The sequence below is a fragment of the Dendrobates tinctorius genome, unplaced genomic scaffold, assembly GCF_039654945.1.
Source record: "Dendrobates tinctorius isolate UK_male_01 unplaced genomic scaffold, ASM3965494v1 ptg000189l, whole genome shotgun sequence".
NCBI classification, from domain to species: Eukaryota; Metazoa; Chordata; class Amphibia; order Anura; family Dendrobatidae; genus Dendrobates; species Dendrobates tinctorius.
The window spans coordinates 394,276-407,161 of NW_027361856.1; positions in this window are offsets into that span (position 1 = coordinate 394,276).

Consider the following 12,886-nt stretch of genomic DNA (forward strand, 5'->3'; position numbering starts at 1 on the left):
GAACCTGGTGAGGCCGGTGTGTTGGGAGACCAAAGGAGGAGGGTCGGTTCCCTGAACAGCACCCGGACCGGCCACGTGTGTGAGCAGAGTCTGTGACGGCACTGCATTGGGGGATCTACTGTCCGTCTGTGGATCTGGACTGTCAGGTGGCCTGGTGAGCAAGGTGTTGTCTGGAACGTTAATCCCAGTTCGGCAGCTTCGCTGAGAGAGAGGACTACCAAAGAGTCAGCATGTCGAGTAGGAGCTCCTGCGAGGTAACCCCAGACATGGGGATATAACCGTTGGTGCCCGTGATGTTCTTTGGACACTAATGAACTGAGAGAGCGGAGCTCTACTACGATCATTAAGGATTAATCTGTCTGATGCAAGACTGTATTCTTTGTGTTGCCTAACATGGTTTATGCTGTTTAATAAACCACATGGACTGTTTAAGTGGAAAGTGTTTCTGTGTGATGTGAATCCGCTGCCAAGTGAGTGTCCCCCAATACACTTGGTGAGCGCTACCTTACAGTGTATATACTGTCTATATGTAGTGTGTGTACAGTATATAGTGAATGTCTCTATGCTGTGTGTATATGTACTGTATGTCTGTATTCATTATATGTATAAACTGTCTATTTATACATGCCAGTTTACAGAGAAGCCCCTCATTTCTCCATCTCTTGGGCTGGAAGCGGTTGCCCTCTTCTTTCCAACACCTGTAGCTGTACTTTATCCCCTTTACCCCCAAGGGTGGTTTGCTCGTTCATGACCGGGCCAATTTTTACAATTCTGACCACTGTCCCCCTATGAGGTAATAACTCTGAAACGCTTCCATGGATCCCGGTGATTCTGACAGTTTTCTCATGACATATTGCACTTCATGTTAGAGGTAAAATTTCATTCAAATAACTTATGTTTATTTGTGAAAAAAAAATGGAAATTTGGCGAAAATTTAGAAAATTTCGCAATTTTCCAACTTTGAAATTTCATGCCCTTAAATCACAGAGATATGGCACACAAACAACTCAATAAGTAACATTTCCCACATGTTTACTTTACATCAGCACAATTTTGGAACCAAATTTTTTTTGTTAGGAAGTTATAAGGGTTAAAAGTTGACCAGCGATTTCTCATTTTAGTTTTACGGACCACATCACATTTGAAGTCACTTTGAGGGGTCTATATGATAGAAAATCCCCAAAAGTGACACCATTCTAAAAACTGCACCCCTCAGGGTGCTCAAAACCACATTCAAAAAGTTTATTAACCCTTCAGGTGCTTTACAGGAATTGTTTGAATGTTTAAAAAAAAAATGAACATTTAACTTTTTTTCACAAAAAAATTACTTCAGGTCCAATTTTTTTTATTTTACCAAGGGTAACAGGAGAAATTAGATGGCAAAAATTATTGTGCAATTTGTCCTGAGTACGCTGATACCTGACATGTTGGGGGGAACCACTGTTTTGGCGCATGGCAGAGCTCAGAAGGGAAAGAGTGCCGTTTGACTTTTTCAATGCAAAATTCGCTGGAATTCAGATCGGATGCCATGTCACGTTTGGAGAGCCCCTGATGTACCTACAGTGGAAACCCACCACAAGTGACCCCATTTTGGAAACTAGACCCCCCCAAGGAACTTATCTAGATATGTGGTGAGAACTTTGAACCCACAAGAGCTTCACAGATGTTTATAACGTACAGCCGTACAATTAAAAAATCATATTTTTTCCACAAAAATGATCTTTTCACTCCCAATTTTTATTTTCCCAAGGGTAACAGGACCCTAAAAGTTATTGTGCAATTTGTCCTGAGTACGCTGATACCCCATATATGGGTGTATACGACTATTTGGGCGCATGGCAGAGCTCGGAAGGGAAGCAGCACAATTTGACTTTTTTGGCTGGAATTGAGATCGGACACCATGTCGCGTTTGAAAAGCCCCTGATGTACCAAAACAGTGTAAACCCCCCACAAATGACACCATTTTGGAAACTAGACCCCCCAAGGAACTTATCTAGATGTGTGGTGAGAACTTTGAACCCCCAAGAGCTTCACAGAAGTTTATAACATACAGCCGTACAATTAAAAAATCATTTTTTCCACAAAAATGATCTTTTCACACTCAATTTTTATTTTTCCAAGGGTAACAGGACCCCAAAAGTAATTGTGCCATTTGTCCTGAGTACGCTGATACCCAAAATGTGGGGGTAAACCACTATTTGGGCGCATGGCATAGCTCGGAAGGGAAGCAGTGCCATTTGACTTTCTTGGCTGGAATTGAGATTGAACACCATGTCGCGTTTGGAAAGCCCCTGATGTACCAAAACAGTAGAAACCCCCCACAAATGACACCATTTTGGAAACTAGACTCCCAAAGGAACTTATCTAGATGTGTGGTGAGAACTTTGAACCCCCAAGGGCTTCACAGAAGTTTATAACATACAGCCGTACAATTAAAAAATCATATTTTTTTCACAAAAATGATCTTTTCGCCCTCAATTTTTATTTTTCCAAGGGTAACAGGACCCCAAAAGTTATTGTGTAATTTATCCTGAGTACGCTGATACCCCATATGTGGGGGTAAACCACTATTTGGGCGCATGGCAGAGCTAGGAAGGGAAGCAGCGCCATTTGACTTTTTTGGCTGGAATTGATATTGGACACCATGTCGCGTTTGGAAAGCCCCTGATGTACCAAAACAGTGGAAACCCCCCACAAATGACATCATTTTGGAAACTAGACACCCTAAGGAACTTATCTAGATGTGTGGTGAGCACTTTGAACCCCCCAGTGCTTCATAGAAGCTTGTAACGCCCAGGCATGAAAATAAAAAAAATCATATTTTTTCCACAAACATAATCTTTTAGTCCCCAATTTTTTTATTTTCCCAAGGGTAACAGGAGAAATTGGACCCCAAAAGTTGTTATCCAATTCGTCCTGAGTACCCTGATACCCCATATGTGGGAGAAAACTACTGTATGGGCACACGTCGGGGCTCGGAAGGGAAGTTGTGACGTTTTGGAATGCAGACTTTGATGGAATGGTCTGCTGGTGTCATGTTGCCTTTGGAGAGCCCCTGATGTACCTAAACAGTGGAAACCCCCCTTAAGTGACCCCATTTTGGAAACTAGACCCCCCCACGGAACTTATCTAGGTGTCCAGGCGTGAAAATAAAAAAATCATATATTTTTCCACAAAAATGATATTTTTGCCCCCAATTTTTTATTTTCGTAAAGGTAACAGGAGAAATTGGACCTCAAAAGTTGTTTTGCAATTTGTCCTGAGTAGGCAGATACCCCATATGTAGGGGTAAACCACTGCATGGCAGAGCTTGGAATGGAAGGAGCACCTTTTGACTTTTTCAACGCAGAATTGGATGGAATTGAGATCAGAAGCCATGCTGAGTTTGGAGAGCACCTGATGTGCCCAAACAGTGGAAACCCCCCACAAATGACACCATTTTGGAAACTAGACCCCCCAAGGAACTTATCTAGATGTGTGGTGAGAACTTTGAACCCCCAAGAGCGTCACAGAAGTTTATAACATACAGCCGTACAATTAAAAAATCATTTTTTCCACAAAAATGATCTTTTCACACTCAATTTTTATTTTTCCAAGGGTAACAGGACCCCAAAAGAAATTGTGCAATTTGTCCTGAGTAGGCAGATACCCCATATGTAGGGGTAAACCACTCTTTAGGCGCATGGCAGAGCTTGGAATGGAAGGAGCACCTTTTGACTTTTTCAACGCAGAATTGGCTGGAATTGAGATCAGAAGCCATATTGCGTTTGGAGAGCACCTGATGTGCCCAAACAGTGGAAGCCCCCCAATTCTATCTCCAACCCCAACCCCAACACATCCCTAACCCTAATCTCAACCCTAGCCCTAACCCTAGCCCTAACCATAGCCCTAACCCTAGCCCTAACGGGAAAATGGAAGTAAATACATTTTTTTAATTTTATTATTTTTCCCTAACTAAGGGCAGGGTGATAAAGGGGGGGGTTTGATTTACTATTTGTGGCGGGTTTTTATGTTTGGCAGCTGTCGCACGCTAAAAGACGCTTTTTATTGTAAAAATAGTTTTTGCATCACCACATTTTGAGAGCTATAATTTTTTCGTATTTTGACCCACAGAGTCATGTGAGGTCTTATTTTTTGCGAGACGAGTTGATGTTTTTATTGGTACCATTTTCGGGCGCGTGACTTTTTTTATCACTTTTTATTCCGATTTTTGGGACGCAGAATTAACAAAAAACAGCATTTCAAGAATTTCTTTTGGGGGGTGCATTTACACCGTTCCGCGTGCAGTAAAATTGATAAGGCGGTTTTGTTCTTTGGGTCAGTATGGTTACAGCAATACCTCATTTATGTCTTTTTTTATGTTTTGGCGCTTTTATGCAATGAAAACAATTTTAAATAAAAAAAAATTATATTTGCATCGCTTTATTATGTGAGCTATAACTTTTTTATTTTTTCGCTGATGATGCTGTGTTATGGCTTGTTTTTTGCGGGACAAGATGACGTTTTCAACGGTACCATTGTTATTTATATCAGTCTCTTTGATCGTGCGTTATAGCACTTTTTGTTCGGCGGTATGATAAATAAATCACTATTTTTTGCTTTTTTTATTTTTATTTTTTAAGGGGTTCGCTAAAGGGGTTAACTAGTGGGACAGTTTTATAGGGCGGGTCGTTACGGACGTGGCGATACCAAATATGTGTACTTTTATTGTTGTTTTTTTATTTCCAAAAAATGAATTTATTAGGGAATATTTTTTTTAAATTTATTTAGCGATTTTTTTATAAATTATTTTTACCCTTTTTTTTTCTTTTTTAACTTTATTACAATGTCCCAGGGGGGACATCACTGTCATGTGACAGATCGCTGATCTGTCACATCACAGATCTCTCTGACAGATCTGCACTGCAGCAGACTTCCTCATACCTGCGCTCAGCAGTCATGAGGAAGACGCCTCCCTTGCATGCCCCCGAAGGTCCCTGGCGCCATATTGGATCCGGGGACCTACAAGGAAGGAGGCCCCCGCAGCATCGCTACACATCGCCCTGCTGCTGGGGGCTCAGGGAAGCATGGCGGGATCCCCCTCCCTGCCGGTGCTTCCCTAAACCCCGGTACACTGCGATCGTGTTTGATCGCAGTGTGCCAGGGGTTAATGTGTCGGGGGCGGTCAGTGACCGCCCCTGACACATAGTGCCGGGTGTCAGCTGTGATAATCAGCTGATATCCAGCCGCGATCAGCTGCGCTCCCCCGTGAGCACAGCTGATCGCGCTAGACGTACTGTACTATCCTGTGCATGGGCATAGGGGCCTGGGTTCCATGGATGGGATAGTACGTCTGATGTCAGAAAGGGGTTAATTTGCATTTTTTTTCCTGGATCAGCTGCTCTACCTCTCGTAGGTACGTCGCTCGATATTCCAGGAGCATTCGGATGTTCCTAAGGCTTTCCACAGAGCCAACAACAATGACTGGAACCATGTCATCTTCAACAGCTACTTGGATTTCACCAGCAGGTGGGATCCTCACTCTCTTCACACCGGATCTATTTACCATCTCCTGCATCACCTTTCCAATTCTTCCAACGACTTTCCCCACCAGATTTCTGGGTACCGTAATTTTGTCTTCCACAAAGCCCAGCCGACTTTGAGCCTCAATCGCAAGCTCCAGATGTCGAGCGGCTTTCTTATTACGCAACACGAGCATGTGTTTCGTGCGGAGACATTATAGGTGCATCTCCTTCAAGACAGCCACCCTCTTCTCTGTGTCTTCCGTTTCTGCCAGTATCACCAACTGGTCCGCGTCTGGTGCCCAGTTCACTCTATAGGCCTTTACTGCCTTTTTAAAGGCCTCATGCACACCCTCGCTGGCACATGCTTCTCGCACGTCTTCGGGTACCTCCATCACGCACTAAAAGCGCAAAGCCTCACTCTCTTCAGAGACAGACGGGTCCTGGTTTACCACGGCAACATCCATCAAGACATCTGCCCCGACCGGGTGACTGTCTTGTTCAGCTTTTGGCTCACAATCTTCCTGAGCTTTAGTCTTCAGGACCCTTTTCCAAGATGAGCATAGGCAGTTCTGCCTTGCTATCACTTGGGCACAGCCGCTGTAAGTTTTTGACGACCACCTTCTCCTCTTGCAGAAGACCTCTCACTGCTTCTCTGAGCACTTCCATATCTTCCCTTAGGGTCTTATTCCCACCTTGCCATGTTTGTCAGGTGACCTCTGAGCTCCAAGACTTCTTTCTCCAGCTCATCCACTCTGTGCTCGGCCATTTGTCTCAGGGCCTTGACTGCCGAGAGCTCGGACTCTAGGTTGTGCAGCCGCTCCAACTGCATGGAGTTGGCGACTTCCATACTCGCCACCTTTAAACATTCCTTCACCAGCTGTTGACAGATCTCTTTGCGCTCTCTCTCCGAATTTCGTATGTGCACTTCTACCTGGTGAAAACTGTCAACTCGCTCTTTCCACATGCACACTTCCTTGGTCAGTTTGTCAACTTGACCCTCTAGCTGTCGGGTGATAGCGGTCAAATTGGAGAGCTTCTCCTCCTCAATGGTCACACATTCTGGTTTGACTACCAGTGTCCTGCTGCCTTCACCTTGTGGAGCACTGTCATTACACTGGGTTTGTGCTTCTGTCTGACAAACATTGTCTTCAGCCCTAGTGGTTGCAAATGGTAATAACATATTACAGTCATGCCCGGTACCTGTGTCACACCCCACAGTATGGTAAACGCTCAGGTCGCCCTCTGTTAGGATGTCAGCTCCACTCTTTTTAATTACCACATCACTATCAGTCACCCTGTGGTACCTGTCAGGTGACATCATGTCCGTAAGTTGGGCCGACGTACCCTTCTCTCTGGTCATACTTTCGGGCATGGCGGTTACCATCATGTCACTAAGTTGGGCACGTCCACCATTTCCTTTGGTCATGCCTAACTTAGGACTGTCAACTTTAGGGGGCGCACTTCCCACACCATTACCTCCCACCACATTATTTCTACAGACACTTTTTTCTCCACCAGTCCCACAGGGCTTCTAAGTCCCGCCCTATTACTATAGTACACTGTAAGTCCGGGACTACCATCACTTCATGGTACGTGGAACTATCAGTCGTGTAAATGTAGAGGTATGCTGTCAAAGGTTCTTTATTGTCCCCACCAAAGCCATTCACTCTCGTCCACGTCCCAGGCGACACAGAACGTCCAGGAGGGGTCCTCAGCTCAGACACCCTACTCCCTGGGTCTAACAATCCCATCACCCATTCTCCATCCAGCCAGAAGGGGCACTGCAGTGTCAGATCACTGACCGAGCTATCCACAGTATAGCAGGGGCCTGTATAGCAGGAACTTCGCTGCTCCCAGCTACAGTCCAATGGCGCCTTTGCCGCTGCCTCTTTTTTTGCCACCACCCCAATTTGGGTTACCGCCCCCTTTTGGGACTCCACCCCCTTTGGGGCAACTACTCCATTGTGGGATACCACCCCCTTTTTGGATTCCACCCCCTTTTTGGCAATCATCCCTGTATGGGTTACTGCCCCCTTTTGGGACTCCACCCCCTTTTGCGCAACTACTCCATTGTGGGATACCACCCCCTTTTGGGATTCCACCCCCTTTTTGGCAATCATCCCTGTTAGGGTTACCGCCCCCTTTTTTGGGATACCACCCCGTTTATGGATACCACCCCTCACCGGGGTACACTCCATGGACTCCCCCACAGCAGTCTCAAGACCGAGTTCACACAGTCCCTTATGTCTTTCTGGGGCTGGTACTGGCCCTTTAAGAGGTTGCACAGTCTGTACCTGTGATGTCTCTATGACACCCTACCAGCTCCTGCTGGCACTGCCACAGCTCCTGCTGTAGCCACAAACCACCGGCACCTCTAGCTGCCGCTCACAAGCAGCTGATGGTGTCACTGCAGCTCCTGCTGCTGTAGAACCTCTTGCTGCAGCTTGCAATTGCAGCTCCCGCTGCCACAAGTCCGTGCACGCTTCCGCTGCGCCGTCTTCGTGGACCCGCCGATCCACAGCAACCTTCGTAACCCTGACGAGTTACAGCCAGCCGCTTGTCACCTTCGTGACCCCACCGAGCCACTGCAAGTTAACTTGAGGAAAAAAAACTTTGTGACCCCACCGAGCCACAGCAAAACACCTCACACGTGCTTTCTGGACCATTGCTCCTAGCAACCGAGTTTGTAGACCTCGTCTGTTGCCCCTAGCAACAAGGCTACAAAAGTGCCCTTAGCATTCTCCACCATATGTAATGTAGCGCTTATTGCTAGTGTTGGGGAACACTCACTTGGCAGTAGATTAATAGGGTCAGGCACAGGTTTTTCCACATAAACAGTCCATTTTGGTTTATTCAAACATCATAAACCGCTGTAGGCCATGTTACACTTCACAGGCTTAACACATAGTCCAGAACATTTACAGGTTATGGCTTTTCCTTGCAGTCCCTAAACACGCTGAACCTCTCTGTCCAGTGACCATGGGCGACCACACGCCAAACAGTTCATTAACGTTCATAGAACCTCACAAGCACCAACAGTTAAATCCCCCTGTCGGGGGTTACCTCGCAGGGGCTCCTGCTCCAGATGCCGACTCTTTAGTAGTCGTCTCTCTCAGGGAAGCTGCCGAACTGGTATCAACATCCCGGACAATGCCTTGCTCACCAGGCCACCTGACAGTCCAGATCCACAGACAGACAGTAGCTCCCCCAATGCAGTGCCGTCACTGACTCTGCAAACACACGTGGCCTGTCTGTGTGCTATTCAGGATGTCCGTCCCCACTTTGGGACCATCCAACACACAGGCCTCATCAGGTGCTATTCAAGGATCCAACCCTCCTCCCAGGGTCTCTCAACACACCGGCCACCAGGTCCAGGGCCTCAGCGGGTGCTATTCAGGACGTCCATCCCCTCCTGAGACCGTCCAACACTCATGCCTCACCAGGTCCAAGGTCGCAGCATGTGCTCCAGGGATCCGATTCTTCTCCCAGAATCTCCCAACACTGACCCTCCAGGACCTTGCACCCTGAACCATTCAGGTACACACTCTCTCTCCATGTGACCAGACCTCAGGCACATTATATGGTACATAACCACACCCACAGGTGAGGTATGGATCACATGGTCATGACCTCACTACAGGTCCTATTCCACACACAGCCACACACATACAGGCTTTACATTGGGCGTTCAGACACATGCCCCTGGGTGGGTTTGTAGGTGACTGGTCCCACCCATCTCACCAAGTCACCTGGAAGTTTCCCTGATACACAGTGTAAGGTAACGCTTGTTATTAAGGTTGGGGACACTCGTTTGGCAGCCAAATAATCAGATCCGGCACAGGTTTTCCATAAAACAATAACAGTCCATGAGGTTTATTCAGGCATCATAAACCATGACCAGCAACATAAAGTTCATATCAAACAGCATAACGTCCATGACAGAGCTCCACTCTGTCAGCCCTGTAGTCATACAGGTTAGGCAATGTCCAATACGCAGGCTTTCTAGCCTCACAGTTATCTCACCCCGTCAGGGTTTCCTCTTGGCTACTTCTCCATACTACAGATGTTCATTCCCTCTCCTCTGGGAACTCTCAGACACGTGCAGCCATTACACACAGCCACTTCAGGAAGGCAGACACATCTTCCATCGAGACCTTCCAAACGGACTAACCGGGTCCCAGCATTCACTCATGTGACCTTCCCCGGCCACCTTATATGATTCGTAGCCACGCCCACTGGATCACATGGCTATGACCTCATCACAGGTCCTTCAAGCACTCACACATACATTTTACTATGGCATTCTAGACACACCCCCAGGTGGGTTTGTAGGTAGCTGGGGTCGCCCGTCTCACCAGCTACCTGGAAAGCTCTTCCCTGACATAGTGTAACAAAAGCTCAGCAGTACCTCTGCTGATCAACACACATATTCAAGCTTCCTTGGGATACATAATGATCATTCAGCATCCTGCCACTCATCCTCTCTCCTGGGACACCCACACAGCGCCCCCTAGTGGACACAGTGGTCACTACACCACAACAGCAACAAATCCTCAGCAGTATATCTCTGCTGATTAATACATATCCCAGCTTCCATCACAAGGCACCCACCCTTGTGATACATATCGGCCATTTACAATCCTGCCGCTCACCATTTCCCCATCACAATAAAGGAAACGTCTGCATGCATGTTCTGGGAATCCCATACAGTGCCCCCTAGCTGTCACAGGGGTCACTGCATCACAGTATATATACTGTATGTGTGCAATGTGTGTATATACTGCATGTCTGTATGCAGTGTGTGTACATACTTTCTATGTATAGTCAGAAACTGTTGGCATCCTTGAAATTGTTCCAGAAAATGAAGTAATTCTCCCAGAAAATTATTACAATTACACATGTCTTGTTATACACATGTTTATTTCCTTTGTGTGCATTGGAACAACACATAAAATGAGGAAAAAAAAGACAAATTGGACATAATTTCACACAGAACCCCCAAAACGGGCCAGACAAAATTGTTGGCACCCCCAACTTAACATTTGGCTGCACACCTTTTGGAATAAATAACTGCAATCAATCTGTAAAGTAGTGAGAAGGTACTGTGGGCACCTAGGCGATTTGCCGAACTAGGGGCACCCTAGTCTAGCCCTGTTCCTTGGATTACCCCAGATGGTGAAGACACCAGAGTCTCGTACCTAACTATGCACCTAACTTAACCCTTATATAGTGTATAGGAAAACACTAACCAGACAGGTGTCAACAGTAAACTACAATCATACAAATACACTCACAAAACAACAGAGAGAGAAATGGGAGGAATAGGAAGGGAAAACAAAAATGTGAGAGGATGAACACGGAAACCAACTCCACATAGAAATCTCCAGAAAAACTCTTGAACCGCCAACTCCAAACATTGAACTTTCTCCTTCACCACCAAACCAGGAAATAGAACTATCACTGGCAACTCCCAAGTGCCAGTGGCGAGCATATATACCAGATGGGGGAAGCCAACACAGAACAGCTGAGACAATTCAGGATGCAGAGCTCCTGGAGATCAACTGAACTGATTAACTTTTGCCATGACGGGGCAAGGAAAACCTGCACTAATTTATAGGATGGCGAAGCAGTTCTAATAAGTGCAGGAATTCATGTAACCAGATGCCCCTCTATCGTGGTATTCCTGTGATGTTACCCCCCTCCAAAGCGGGACATCAGGAACCTGAAAACCAGGTTTATCTGGATGTAAAGCTTGAAAAGACTGGATCAACCTTATCGCATGAATGTCAGACAGTGGTACCCACATTCTCTCCTCAGGACCCTTTCAATAAACCATATACTGAAGAGACCGGTGTACCAATCAAGAATCGATAATCTTCGCTGGGATTCCAGATTCCCATCAACAATAACTAGAGAAGGTGCTGGTGGAGATGATTCAGAGTAAGCAATATATTTTTGAGAAGTGATCAATAAAAACTTTATAAATCTTAAAAGTGGGTGGCAAAGCAAGGTGAAACACTACAGGATTACAAGTATCTTATAGGGGCTGATGAACCTGGGTCTCAGGTCCAAGAAGGAACCTTTAATTTTGAGGGCAAGCACACCAAATCACCAACACACAGTTCTGGACCCGCCAGCTGTCTCCGATTAGTTTTTCCTCCAGAACACTAAGTGTTGTGAGTGGTTAAGTTAATTTACATAATGGGCTGGCTTTTATGACATTCACAGAACGGGTGGGAGGATGTCCACCTTATCGCCACCCCAGTGTGTGGTCTGGGGCTTAAGTAGCTGGCCTCCAAATGCAGCAATGTCTGGAAAGGAACACTTCAGAGAAGTTGTGCTGGAACCAAACTGAACTGTGTGTTCTGCTAGTGGTGAGCAGGAGGAAATCCACTCTCAGAAGGACTGTGCTTTCTACTCCATTTTTGTTTTGTTTACCAGTTTTGCCCAGAGGACTGTATTTGCTTTACTCCACCTTGGTTTATGCTGTCCATAATAAACCAAAGGAAGTTCTTAAAGCCGCAGTGTTCCAGTATCTACCGCTGTGTACAGCCAAGTGAGCCGATCTACCACAGGTCTTAGAACGCTCACAAGTACTGTAGGCAACTACATATTCCCGAACATCCTGGTGCACCCTAAACCACCAAAAACGAGTAAAAAGATCTGTGGTGGCTTTACTACCAGGATGTCCAGCCAGGACCAAATCATGATGTTCACTCAAAATATTAAGATGGAAATTCACAGGAACGAACAGTTTATCTGACAGACAGGCAGCAGGGGTTTCCCCCTAAGCCTATATGACCTCTTTTTCCAGATCAGAACACATAGTAGAAATAACTACACCATTCTGTAATATAGGTGTCACAACTCTGTTGTCAGAATACCCGGGGCTCCTTCCCTGTTTTTAATGCTAGGGGCGCCCTAGCCATCCCTGCTCCCTCGATTACTTCTGATGGTGAAGCTGTTGGGGCTACATACCTTGCTGACATTCTAAATCAGCCCTATATCTGTACCCCCACCCAGGGAAGTGGGGAGTAATAGTATATGTATATTCACAAACCAGACTAGCAAGGGAGGATTTACAGGGATAAATGAAAATATCAAACATACAAATATGCACTCACAGACAACAAGACAACAGAGAGGAACACCAGGGACAAAATGGAGGTAAACTAAATAGGAGAGGATAACGACTCACACACAGCGGAGACACCAATCAAGAATCGCAGATCAACACTCCAAACACTTCTACCAACAACCGACTCCTCCACTCCATGCCAGACAATACAAGACTAACACTGGCAATCCAGATTGCCAGAAGCAAGTATATATAGGAGAGAGGAGAGGCCAATACTGAACAACTGAGTTCATCCAGGCAGGAA